Raw genomic sequence first — 13,803 nt, 5'->3', positions numbered from 1 at the left:
AACGCAGTAATACAAATACCGTAGGTCTACATAACCAGCTGGCAACAAAGTCATGATGATGTTCACAACTTGTCTCCGCTGCCCCCAAGTGGCCGGAAAAAAAATCTGTTAATTCAGGCTCAAAGTCAAACAGAAAGAAATGTGTGTGTTTGTGTTGGCTAACAAGCCTGAACATAGACAAACATGACACAGATCTGTAGTGATGTTTGCCACACAGGGTTTTATGGTTGTCTCCTTGTCAATTTGGATAAAATGGAGAAAGAAAAATAAGAATAAACTGAATTAAATAGGGACTGCGCTACTTCTTTCCTTAATTCTAACTTAATGTAGAGCTACTTCTCCTTTATTATCCCACTTCTCTCTACACACTCTTCCCAGAGCGCTGATCTATTCCAGCTAGTTGAACCAAACGTGTCCTGGTCTTGGTCATCCCGGCGGAGCGGAACAAACCTGGGTAAAAATTGTGGTTGAAGATAATGTGAGTTCTGAACACTTATGTGCTCAGTCCTTACAGGAAAAAGAATTTGTGGTGGACAGGAAATGAAGATTGGTGTGTATTCTTCAGAAGGGTGAGTCTCAGCTTCGGGGATTCTGAGTAAAACAAAGAAAAGATGAACTCAAACCCAAAAGAACACTTAAAGAAAGAAAAAAAGAGGCTTGAACCACGATTTAACCACATGAATTAGACAATTCAAAACATGGTAGTCTCCCTCTTTCACTTACATGTATTTTTTCACTGCGTTTGAGCTACTTTGCTGTGATTAAACTGTCCTTTTGCATCCTTCACTAAGTGATTATGGTGAGTGCTGCACAAGTGTGCGCACGTGAATGAGCAGAGTGAGGATAAGGCAGGAAGCGTGCGAGAGAAAGCCATCCAGACAGGAGACGCACTGAACTGGGACTTTGACACGGGTTTTTTCTCTTGTATTATATCGCAGGGTCCACCAAGCCATTGTGTCGATCAGGTTGCCACGGCAACTGCACTGGAGTTGAATAAGGAGACACGTTCTCCAGACATTCCTCTGTTGGATAACATCAGCACAGTCAAATGCAGGCAACGCGTCAGACAGCAGATACAAACACTTGGATGCATAACTCCTATTCACAACTGAAGAGCGTCATTCAAACGGACCCTTTCTTCTTCACTATGCAGCCAATCACAGATCCGGACTTCCTGATCAGTTGATTCAGCCTGGTCGGGTCACCTGCTCTGACGGTGGTCTCCCATCAGATCACGGCAAAGGAGAACTTTGTCATTCATCTCATATTTGGGAGTTTCGTTTGTTCTAGCAGTTGAAATGATTATATTATCATTAATATCATCATTACTATTATTTTGCTTCTCTATCAGCTATATTGTAGTATTGAGGTTGTGATGTGATAAGTGCCGATATCTGTCCTTGTGGCAGTGGAGCTAAATCAGTCTGTGAGAGAAGTTCTTCCAGTTTCCCTTATTTGAGAATAGCTGCTTGACTGCCACTCTTCCACTGAGACACTTTCTGATAAGACTTTGGTCCAGCTGAAGGGTCAGATGCATCCCTCGGGTCCTGTGTCAGGGCGTTGCTGGATTTGTTTTCTGTTTCTTAAGGGCATGACTTTCACATACTATTCATCTGCTGTAGATAGTGTTTCTCATTTGTTTTGTTTTTTCTTAGGCCTGCCTGTTTCCTCATTTTTTAAGACACGCTGCACAACTGGGGATAACTATCATGGAGCAAAAATACTATTTTATGCCTGTCAGACCTGCTGGTGACAAACTAAAAATACTATTTAAAATTGGTCCTTTGCCAAGTTGTCTGTTATGTGTAGACAAAGCACTGGCTCATCCCTTGAGTTATAGGGACCTTTGTATGCTTGACTTAATCATAGGTTTGTGTTTGTGTTAAGTGGCTTAAAAATGGTTTGGTAACAAGAACCGGACTGAAAATGAGTGAAAAGGCAGCCAAATAACTTTGAAAGGCCTGGACTACTGGAGTGGCTGAAGACTTTTGTATAGTACTCTATAATATTTAGCATTTGTTTAACTGAGTAAATCCTAGTAAAGTTAGTAACCTCTTGTTTATTTTTAGTTTTTTTTTCTTTTCTTTAAGAAAGTTGTTTAAGATGACTGACGGTTTATTTGGGAACAACAATTCTAATAATCAGCTGTTTATTTTTTTAGAGGGAAAAAAGGTCTTAGCCTCAAGCTCCTCGTGTTCAAAAATGACTTAATCTTCTTAGTCTAAGTCTTTGAATACTGAGGGTTTTTTTATATAATTTATTTTATGTTTAATAAAAAATAAATAGATAATTAACTGAAGGATGTATTGCAGAACTAGTGTATCAAACTAAGTTTCAGGTCAGGTCTAATTGTGCACACATTTTAAAGCGACTGAATGACTACAATCTAAATGTACATGTTATGTTTGCTACACTGAATAATGCCACATTTAGTCTAGCTGTGACCAAGAACTGCAGATGGAACACACACACACACACACACACACACACACACACACACACACACACACACACACACACACACACACACACACACACACACACACACACACACAAAGCCATTGCCTTTAGGCTCAAATGTTCATCTAAAAGATAAGTTAAACCTGTAGCGACAAAGGCACTGTTACCAGAATGCTATATTAATGCTTTGAAAAATAACAGGCTTTTCTGTATACGACTAAAGAAGAGGCTCAACGATCAGGTGTGGTTTGCATGCTCGGGCCAAACTAGACTCGGTGTTGTTAAATAATAAAAAAATGTGACCGAACAGGGAAAAGACTTTCTTGTTATGCAACACCATCAGACTGCGTGACAAAATATTGTGATTTGTTGGAGGAAATTACTTTCCTGGACGGGTTTGATTAAATATTAACCAATAGTTTGGGTGTGTGGGGAGGCTGCTGCAGCAGCTGATGGACAGATATGGATTAGACGACCGAGTGAAACAGGACCTCCAGGTGTTTCACGCGTGGTATCTGAATACAAATTCTGAGAAATGATGGGTGTGAAAAATGAAAATAAACAGGAAAACGTGTTACTCGCATATGTAATATCTGAATACACTTTATTTATCTCATGAGTGTACATTGCTGAAGTCCGTAAGCGGACACCAAGACCAGTCATCTCTTTTAGAAGATTGGCAGACTACATCCGAGGCTGCTTAGCATAATCTTCTTTTCAGCGTTTGAGAGGTTAAATATCGATTACACAGCATTTTTTAAATATGGAACCCATAACTCCCATAGAGTAGGTCATTTGACACTTACTGCTGTTTTGAAGACAGTAATAACAACATGTAAAATGTATTAACTACAAAAAAAAAAAAAAAAAATTCGCTTCTTCTTGTACGTTAGCCAGACTTCTAACCGGAAGTGACAACCATTTGGGGGTACAAATATATGAAAATATTTCTGCCTGCTAATATTTTATAAATGTTTACAGTTCAGTATGTATGTATGACTTCACCCACGTAATTGCGTCTCGATTAGCTATAATAATAAATAATACAAATTCCAAATTGCATAAAGCACCTAACAGGTGGAAACAAGCACACCTGTTGAATGGAAGAGTCTGGTAGCGGTAGGTAGAAAAAGAAAGAAAAAAAGAAGAAAAAAAGAAGAAAGAAAAGAAGAGAGAAGGGAAAGAAAAAGAAAAAAAAGAATAAAAAGAAAGAGAGAAGAAAAGAAGAAAAAGAGAAGAGAAAAAAGAAAAAGAAGAAAAGAGAAAAGAAAGAGAGAAAAAAACAGAAAGAAAGAAAAAAAGAAAGAAAAAAGAAGAAGAAAAAAAGAGAAAAGAAAGAGAGAAAAAAACAGAAAAGAAAGGAAAAAGAAAGAAAAAAGAAGAGAAAAAAGAAAAGAAAAGTAGCGGTAGGTCATTTAGCGACTTTGCTTGTTATCGCCTGTCACGTGCATTACGAACGTTACTCCAATTTTATTATATTTTATTCCACTTATTTATTTGTTCATTATTTTTATTTATTTATTTATTTTAAACTATATTTATTTATTCCATTGGTTCCAGTAACAAGCAAGGTAATATGTCACTTCCGGCAGCCATGTCTTGCCTGACGGTAATTAACAACGTTTGAGTGTTTGAGTGGCTAACCCGCCTTAGTTTTCCCTGTTGAACAGGAGAAAGAGTTTGTTTGGTTTTACCCCATCAGAAAAGCTTTAAGAAGAACAATCTCCAAAACTTTCCAAACTGCCGTAAGTATTGTAATTTTAAGGGGAAAAAAGGGTAAAAGTTAACAAGCGAGTCAAAAGTAAAGCTTACTGTGATGCTTCTAACTGTCAGCTACAGGTGAAGCAATAGTACTAAACGCAAACTCATTAGTTTAATGTGTGTGTCGCGCTTTTCAAGTGGTGTGCAGGGCTTTACCTACTGTTGCTCGCTAAAACGATATAGTAAAGCTAAATGAATCATGACATATACTAAGCTAGCTTAGTCCAAAAACATGTAGCACTACTTTAAAGGTGGGCTGGTGCTCGGCACTTATACAGAGCCATTTCCTCCGTTATGTATAACTCAGTAGCCATGCCTTTGACGTAGCACAGGTCCGTACTCAAATTGACTTTAGATTGTTAAGAACATTAAAACATGGCAATGTTACTTGACTTGGGAAAGTAGGAGACTCCAGCAACAGGCCAGAAGTAACATAACTGAACTGGTTTTACATAGAATACCATAGGGTTTAAAATAAAGTAACTATGACTCAGGTACTATTTACCAACACTTATTAATATTATTGATCCACTTGTATTCATTGAGGTCCTGTAAAGAACATCTTGCGTACTAGAAATGTAACTGAAACCTTTTTTGTTTTTTTAGTAACAGGAACCACATCAGGGAATTGGAAAAAACTCCCAAATCTCAGGGACAGAAACTAATCTCGTGAGTTATAGCTGTGCAAGTTCACATGAATGATGCGTGCACATTAAATCAGCATTGCGGTGCATTTTACCATTCTTTTTTTTACCTATAAAGTGTTGTACCAGAGTATGTTTTTGCCCAAGGCCTTTACATTTTAAAACTCAGCTGATTAACTGTGGTCCTTAAAGATTCTTGTTTTATTTGAGTATGAATGTTTGCCGTTGACCTCTTTGACCCATCTTAGTTGTGAAACCAGAAAGATAGAAGTGTATTTGTCGGTGATTAAAACACTTGGGACCTTCTTTCCAGCAGTAAATTTCAAATACACAGTCTTTTGTCCCTGATATTCACCAATGCTTTTATGAAAAGAGTGCCTTTGGGTATGCAAGCCTCTGTAGTCTGGACTGGCTCAGTTGCAGACATTAGTCACCAAGGGTCTTGAGTTCAGCGCTCCCCTGTCAGCGTTTTGGAGCAGCACAATGGAGACAATAGCAGCTAGTTCACGTTCATTACACAATGTTCCAATCCAGCTCATGCTGTGGGAGAGCCGGAGAAGGGAAATGGTGACTTTTGATTAAATGGTTGAGTAATTGTGTTTTGCCATTAGCGTACTGCAGTCGATTCATTCATGTCGATGTTGACTGAGCTCAATGCATCGTGAGGTTTGGCTCAGCATTTGTTAGGGAAATTTACAGGAAAATCTGATGGAGTATGTTTTGTAAGAACTGCGGTGTTTATGCCTACGGAGGGGGGCGGGTAGTTGAATCAAAATACAAAAGGCCAGCCTGTACGTCATGTGATGGAATCCGTGTCCGTTCAACGTGCATTTTTTCAGTTTGTCATTTAAAACTGGTGTTGCTGCATGTGATGATTCTCACACAGCTACCTGAGGCGGAGGGCTGGCTCATATTCTGTCACTTCCGTCCTGTATCAGCGGTGGCACCAGCGTAAACACGTGTGAGAAAGTAGCAGTTAAGTCAGATCCTCTGAGAGAAAGTGTTGAAGCATATTTATTCAAATTAAGACTTGGCCTTGAAACAAAAACGTGTAGACCTCACAGGAGGGGACACGAGGCACTTCAAAAATCCTGAATAGAAACCTGTTACAGAATTTTGTTATAGCAAAGAAAAAAGTTGTCCCTTCCCCCAAATGAGCCAGTGAAACAGTTGAACTGGCAACTGTGTTGTTACTTTGACACATGTGAAAATAGGTCATGACTGCTTCAGATGTGTAGTGGCATGCATCTCTGTAGTGTCTCGGTGATGGTAATGAAGTCGGTATGTTGTGTAGCCCGACACATTTGTCATAACTAGGCTGTAATTTAGATCAGGATGGGTAACAAACATGAACTCTTTGAAACGTCTTGTATGCTGCTTCTTTACATGCAGTTTTTATTTCTTATTCACCGTTGACATTAAACTTATGTTTGTGTGTATAGTCATCAAAAGAACTGCCCAGAGGCACGACCATGGTGGCTGCCAAGCGGCGAGACCTGATAGTGAAGGGGCTTTGTTGTAGGTACAGCTCCAAGTTTGGGGGTATCATGTTGAGACAGCCAGAGCCCTGCTGCACATGTGAGTGTTGGAAGTCGAGTGAGTTCACGTAGAGGTTATTGATATGTGGGAAACACTGTGGGGGAGAGAAGGGGTTGCCAAGTTTGAGGATAATGAATGAGGTTTTGGGTTTTGGGTGTTCTTTGCCTGGGAAATTCAGACTGGGAAACTTTCTGATCCCCGTTTCCTGTGTTGTTCTGTGGAAACCCTTAAATGCACAAATATTATTAGACAGTGGAATCTGGGCTCTGACCACGAAGGCAATACTGTGTCCATGTTTCACAATATAGGGGATGGACACACGCAGCATTACAAACTGATAATCTTTATTTGTTCTGTCAGAAACTAGTTTTCCAGGGGCTTCTTGTCATGTGCAAAATTCAGTAAATGTATTCATTTTATTTTCCCTCTCAAAAATTAATTAAAGGAATCATTAAAAAAGGCGTGTGCAGATAAATTGGTAGCACCTGCATAAGACGACGACCTTTGAGTGACGTTGAACTAGTAACTAAATCTGTTTTTGTGTATTATTCCCTCTGAAACATTGCTGAGGATACATTAAAATATATCCTGAGCTTGACGCTTGCATGATTAAATGCAGAGAGTGGTGGTGGTGTTACTGCTGGAGGAGGAGTGAGTCATTCATGCTGTCTTAGCCATAGGGGGAAGCCTTATGTTGTACTGTAGAGTCTTCTTTCACTCAGTTTGGCTGTCGGTATGTTTTCTGCATGGCTTGCCCACCATCCCTTCAGTTGCATTATTATTTATCTGTACATTTGTTTCTGGCTGGAGTTATTTAGGGGGTTTTCCGAATGGGATGAGGGAGCCAGTCAGTCAGTGTTTATGAGCAGTGATCCCTCATCCTGCTCGATTGTTTTTCTTTAGCCTGATGAGTGGAAATGTTCTGTGTTGCAGAGTTTTGGACTCTCCTGTCCAGCTGAAACTTGTTAGAAAAAAACTGAAGGAAAAGGGGAGACTGTCTTGGGATTGCATATCACGGGCGATCGTGGCTCAAGAGTTGGCAGTTCGTCTTGTAATCGGAAGGTTGCCGGGTCGAGCCCCGGCTCGGACAGTCTCGGTCGTTGTGTCCTTGGGCAAGACGCTTCACCTACCGCCTACTGGTGTTGGCCAGAGGGGCCGATGGCGCGATATGGCAGCCTCGCCTCTGTCAGTCTGCCCCAGGGCAGCTGTGGCTACAACTGTAGCTGCCTCCACCAGTGTGTGAATGTGAGAGTGAATGAATAGTGGAATTGTAAAGCGCTTTGAGGGCCCCGAAAAGCGCTATATAAATGCAATCCATTATTACATTATTATCTATTTTGGGACCTAAGCTGATACCAGAGTTTATTTATTGTCATCGATATATACACATGGTTTAAGTACAGACTTATTTTTCCTGTGTGAAATTGAAGGTGTTATATATATAGTGGTAGTTGTTCTGTGAGCACCACTGATGCTGCTCAGTTAACCATTAGATGATCCTTAAAATCCTGACTCTTTTTACCGAAGGACAAAAAATGCCACCTTGCCAACAAATGCGGTAAAATTATTATATAGCAACTTTTTTTTAAACTTTAAAATACTCAATGTTTTAAAACTACTTCAGCCTGAAAAATAATTTCAAATATTAAGTATAATTTTTGCGATTTCACCCTTTAAAGCCCAGTATGTTTACATAATTCCACTGTTTTCTATTGAAAAAGCAAAAACAATTTCCATAAAATACATTTCGAGGAATATTTGATTGTTTTTATTGGGCCTTAGATGAGTCAATGATTGGCAGCAACATGTGTTTTTATTTTTTTTGTAATGTCAGATTAAAAGAAAACAAAACCTGACACTCGTGATCCCAAGGACAAAAAATGGCAGCTTCGCAAAAACTGCTGTAAAAATACTATGATGTAATATTTTTTCCCATTTTAAATGACTGTCTTTTAAAACTACTTCAGAGTAAATGCAACTATTAAATATCTTTAATCATATTTTAACCATATAAAGGTCTGTATGTTTATGTAGCTCTACGTGGAGCAAATGGACAGACTGCTGTCTTTGCAATCAAGGTTCCCATATGGTGCTGCCAGCTCGTCTCTTTCTATCTGTGCAAAAGTCACACTGCCCTTAAGTTTGATGATGAGGCTTGAAGGTGGTATTTTGGTCCCCGCAGAGATATGAATACACGCTCAAACACACACACCATTATCTAACATCAATAATGGCACACTTATCATTTCCCTTGCAGAAAACAGAAAAAGTGTGACATTTTGCTGCTTGCTTTGAATGGTAAAAAGTAGCGCCACCTGGTGGACAGTAATCCAAAATAAAATTTTAACATAAAGGAATGCATTAGTTGATGTCAACATAAATGTGGTCATTTTTTGGCCTGAAATGTGGCGGTTTTGCGTAGCTTAGCCATTTTTAGATATTCTAAGGAGCTGAGACAAATAAAATTTTTTTTTAAATCTTCTAGTAAATATGAGCTATTCATTCAGCACAGCCAAAATAGGATGAAAATTAAAAAAGGAATGGCACAAAATGTCCCCAGGATCCTCTGAGAGTTTAAAGGTAGAGAATTTACTGGAAGTGAGGAGTTTGGGTGAGCTGTGTGTGCGTGGGTGAGCTGTGGCTTTCTGTGAGGAAGAAGAGTGTGCTTTATTTTTTGACACACAGGAGCTTCTGTGAAACAAGTCGGAGATAAGTAACACAGAGCTATGTATGCGCCTTTGTATGCCAGTGTAACGGCAGACGCAAGTATGTGATGTGTATTTATATATAGATAAGTAGACTCGCCTCCCTTGTGGTGTGTCACTTTCAGTCGTGGAAAGGAGTCGAGATATTGGAGCAACTTTTGCTGCGCTTGAACACAGGATGACACATTGCAGGCTGGCACAGCGCTGCTGTCAAATGTCACAGAAGGAATCTTGTAAAAATGCTTTGACAGCAAGCATCTGCATCCATCGTCTTCAAAGGCAACGTGATAGCAAACGTTAAGATCACCAAGAGTGTCCCGGGTCTTTGCCCTGTCGAGCAGGCACAGCCGTACGAGACTGCGCTCGGCGTTCGTGGTTCAACATTTTCAGCTTGCTGTTGTGGCGAATTCTGTAGCCATGGCAACCAAAGGGAGGCAAAGACTACAGGGGCTGATATTATTATGTCTGAGTTTCTTTTTGCCTCCTCAGGAGCACAGAATAGACGGATCAATAAAAAGAAAGTGTCTGTCAGCAACATCAGGACGTTCAGAACCAACCAGCAGCATCAGGACACGAAGCTGAGGCAGCAGCTCTGGTGCAGCATGTATACCACGAGCTGCTGCAATCCACTGTCAGCGTACATTTATTAAAACCTATAGTGGGAATTGGTATAACAGCCAGTTCAGCGTGAACTGGGAATAGCCAAGCTCAATAACTGCTGTCCCATAGTTGTATTTGGTACAGATAAAGTAAACAGTAAATTATTTATCCTCAGCAGAGTAGAAGGAGCTAGGAAATGCTAGTGTTGGCTAGAGTACTAGCTTTCTTGCCATCAGACTGGGGGTGGGTTTTGATTCTAGCTTGAATAACGTGATATTGATTCATTAAAATCCTGAATCGATTTTTAAAAAAAAAATTGGGTAAAGATCGTGGCTCAAGAGTCGGGAGTTCGCCTTGTAATCGGAAGGTTGCCGGTGGTGGTGGTCAGAGGGCCCGGTGGCGCCCCTGTCCGGCAGCCTCGCCTCTGTCAGTGCGCCCCAGGGCGGCTGTGGCTACAATGTAGCTGCCATCACCAGTGTGTGAATGGGTGGATGACTGAATGTGTAAAGCGCTTTGGGGTCCATAGGGACTAGTAAAGTGCTATACAAATACAGGCCATTTACCATTTAATATAAATTTATTTTGCCCGAATCGCCAGAATCTCAGGTTAAAGCTCACAAAATTTCAACAACCACCAAACAGCTAAAACAGTAAATGAGAGCAGGAACACGGATTCTGCACAAAGACGTAAACACAAAGCGCGGACCCGCCGACGCATCAGAATCAGTGAGATGTCGCCTTCCTCACCCGACGCCACGGACACGGTCGGGGCTGAAAGCCGACAGCTCGCTGATTTTGAGGCGTCGGTGGGCGCTTTGTGTTTACGCCCTTTTTGTGCTGATTCTGAAGCTGCAGGTTTGATCTCTCCAAACAATATTGACTGAACCAGCAGCAAAAGAAGATCCAAACTACGCTTCACATAAACCTCGTCATGAATTCCCTCTGACCTTTGCTGTTTCGCTTCTACCATGATAACACATGATCACGCTTCATGCACAGCTCTCTCTCTCTCTCTACTTCAAGAACAGTTTACTGTCTAAAAATCGTTTACTGTCGAAATCGAATCGATTCTAGAAATCAGTGACGATACCCAGCCCTACATCAGACTTTTTGACATGTGGAGTTGTTTGGCATGTGTTATCTTTGGTTTTTGACCAGTTGTCATGTGTTTGGAAGCTTTTATAGCAGGTACAGCAGTTATCACCAACTCTCCTTTGTTGCTCTTCTCTGTATTTATTTCCGGCCCTCCTCTCGGTCCATGACAGTAGATGAAATGGTTATTAATGACTGCAACATACAGTAAGCTCTCTCTCTGTGCACATACATTTTGTAAATATTGTCTTAAGTTTCCCGAGTGAGTCTTGGATTAGTGAGGTACCCTAGTATTGTTCATCTAATGAAACTACTGTAAAATGTTGCTGAGAATGACTAAATGGGATTACCCAGCCACCCACAGGCAGACTCCACCTTACAAGTATTTAGTTGATGACTCATACGGTGATATCGATCACCTTTTTTTCCAGGGACTAGAGAACTGAAGTGACTGTGGAGAACCTGGTTTGTGCTTTGTTGAGCAGGAATGTTACTTTGATTACTGGGTTTGTGAGTTTGTGACTTTGTCGTTGTCCTAAGTTAGGAAGTAAGTTAATTCTTCTCCCTCTGAAGCGTTGTAAGATCCAGAAGTTCTTTTTTTAACTACTATTTTAAGATGCTTCATAAATTATAGCTCCAGTTAAATGCGTCATTGGGAGGCCCATCCTGGCTCCTATCAGCACATCACAGATTCTACACACACACACAGAAAAACACACAAAACCTATATTCGACGCATCCTTGTGGGTGTCACACCAAAATAGAGCGAGCCAGTAAGCAAGCGTAGGCAAATTCTGTCTTTTTCCCCAACTGTAAGTATGTATTAAACTGTGGATTTCATTCGTGTGAGTTTTTAGCTCAAAGTCTCCTTTATGAAGGATGCGGATCTCTTACGTAGAGCCAAAGCCTCCAAATAAATGTAATGCAAGTTAAAGATGTAGTCTGTTTAAATTATCCAAAGAGTCGGACAGTATAGAAGTCGCATCTGTGCTATTTCTGCCGTTGTGTGAAATAGTCCTTTGAAACCCCCTTCAGTGAGTTCATCTGGCTCCATTCTGTCATCTCAGCCTGGCTGTCCAAGCAAAGTACGGTACTCTTGGGAGTGGCCTAATTTAAACCGCTCCACTGTTTATAGATATAAGCTGATCGTACAGCAAGTTTGCTCTGTGTTTATTTAGGTCTGGGGCCTCTGTGAAGATGATCATTGGTGTGAATAAGAAGGACACACCAGTGTTGACATCCTGGAGACCATTAGGTAGACGGCAGAGCTGACCAGTTCAGGATCAGAGACATGAGCTCATCTCTTCCATCCCCTGTTCTCAGGCTGAAGAGAGAACTGGGTTTTAATGGGGGCCTCTAGCAGGGGGTTGACTCGGGAAGGGGTTTCGGGTTAGCAGGAATGCAGCGAGAAGACAACTGCGTAGATTTTCAGGCTAAACTATGAAGTGAATTTGAGTTTTGGCTTGCACATAAAGTATGCACACATGCCAGTCTAACAATCGAACAGATATTTATTCCACTGACCCGACACCAAAAATGATGTAGCATACAGAAGAGAAATACTGGAATACATGTGTTTTATTCTAACTTGGCTTTAGATAATAGCCCCAGTGGCATCAGACTAAACAAGACAGATTCACCCATGAGCTGTTAGTCAGCCTCCCCAGTGTAATCAAGTAATCAGGAAGTGTCTGCTAATCACACAATCTTTCATCATCTAATGTGTATGTGTGACTGCAACCCTGGGCAGGGACGCAAGTGGGGTAATGACAAAACACAGCGTGTCTGGCTGGTGGTACTAACAGACTGAGAGCATTGTGAGTGGCTGAATGGCACGTAGGCACACAACATGGCACACTGTCCTCGCCACACCTTATCGCCCTTCCCGCCTCTCCCTCTCACTGAGTGGAATGTTGTTTTGATTCGGCTGCACTCACTGCTGGCTGTTTGTTTACATTTAATGAGTGCAGGCTAATCACCGTCCCTCATCAGAGCACTTTGGAGTGGAGGGTGGAGGTTTGCAGGGATGTTTCTTCAGCAGTGTGCGGGGAAATGGCACGAGGCCTTGGGCCGTGAAACGTGACTGTTGCAGCATGAGCAAAGGGAATTCCCACTATAGATGTTTTTAACCGAGAGCCATCATATCTGTGATACTCCCGCTCTGTGTTGACATGCCTCAGGTGCAGCAAATGCTGTTCCAGGTAGGTAAAAGGTGACAAGGGACTAGAGCAGGGCGATATGGCCAAAAATATTTATCACGATATATATTTGAAAATTTGCGATAACGATATAACTGACGATATAATTGATGCGAGACAAAATACAACTCCACAACATTACTAGCGCAAAAAGACAACCTTCCATTTATTTTCACTTAAATAAGAAGCTGGTTTTTATGTACATTAAAGCTTTATAAAAATGTAACAGTGCAAATGCAAATTCCTTGCTGAAAGTTTTCCAGTAGAAATGGGCTGACATATCCTGAACATAACCATATATAATATCCACTGAAGTTAAAAAGAGGTGCTTTGCAACATTAAACTGCAGTGTGCAGTACGTATTTTTCGGACCATAAGGTGCACGGGATTATAAGGCACATTAAGCGAAACAAAGCAGTCAGATAAATCAAACTTTATTAAACTCATTCTTCTTGCTTCCTCCACTTCTGTACCATTGATTCATTAATGTTGAATTCTCTGGCAGCTGCTCTATTCCCATGTTGTTGCAGTATATTAATGACTAACCTCGTATTGTGGATGGATTATCTCAGTTGTTCTCCTGACTGAAGTTTGGTCCGTTTACAGCATCCTGCCATGCGATTGCATTTGTCTCTAACCATGAGGAACCTTCACGTTAACTTTTATAAGTGGAAAACTGTTAGTGTTCGTCCTCCAGCTTCACTGTTTATGTTATGCTAACATAGCTGTGTCGCTAGCGATCACGTAGCACATCATTATATACCAGCTAGCCCAACTTCAGTAACCCTACAAACGTCACTGCTG

The 13,803-nt window shown here is 40.9% G+C and overlaps 1 protein-coding gene across 9 annotated transcripts in view; it reads left to right on the top strand.

Annotated features, from left to right (window-relative positions):
* Window positions 1-780: 780 nt before the first annotated feature.
* sgip1a (SH3GL interacting endocytic adaptor 1a) overlaps window positions 781-13,803 on the top strand; it is an 84,966-nt gene continuing 71,943 nt past the window's right edge. For 2 of the 9 annotated variants that reach the window (XM_080291684.1, XM_080291689.1), the window contains exon 1: window positions 783-4,205. The gene's annotated coding sequence lies outside the window, so the exon portion shown is untranslated. Of the gene's footprint in view, window positions 4,206-13,803 lie in introns of all 9 variants that reach the window. The other 7 variants (XM_080291688.1, XM_080291685.1, XM_080291687.1 and 4 more) reach the window with 5 other exon arrangements.

The sequence above is a fragment of the Astatotilapia calliptera genome, chromosome 17 (genome assembly GCF_964374335.1).
Source record: "Astatotilapia calliptera chromosome 17, fAstCal68.1, whole genome shotgun sequence".
NCBI lineage: Eukaryota > Metazoa > Chordata > Actinopteri > Cichliformes > Cichlidae > Astatotilapia > Astatotilapia calliptera.
This window is presented reverse-complemented; position numbering and strand designations above follow the sequence as displayed.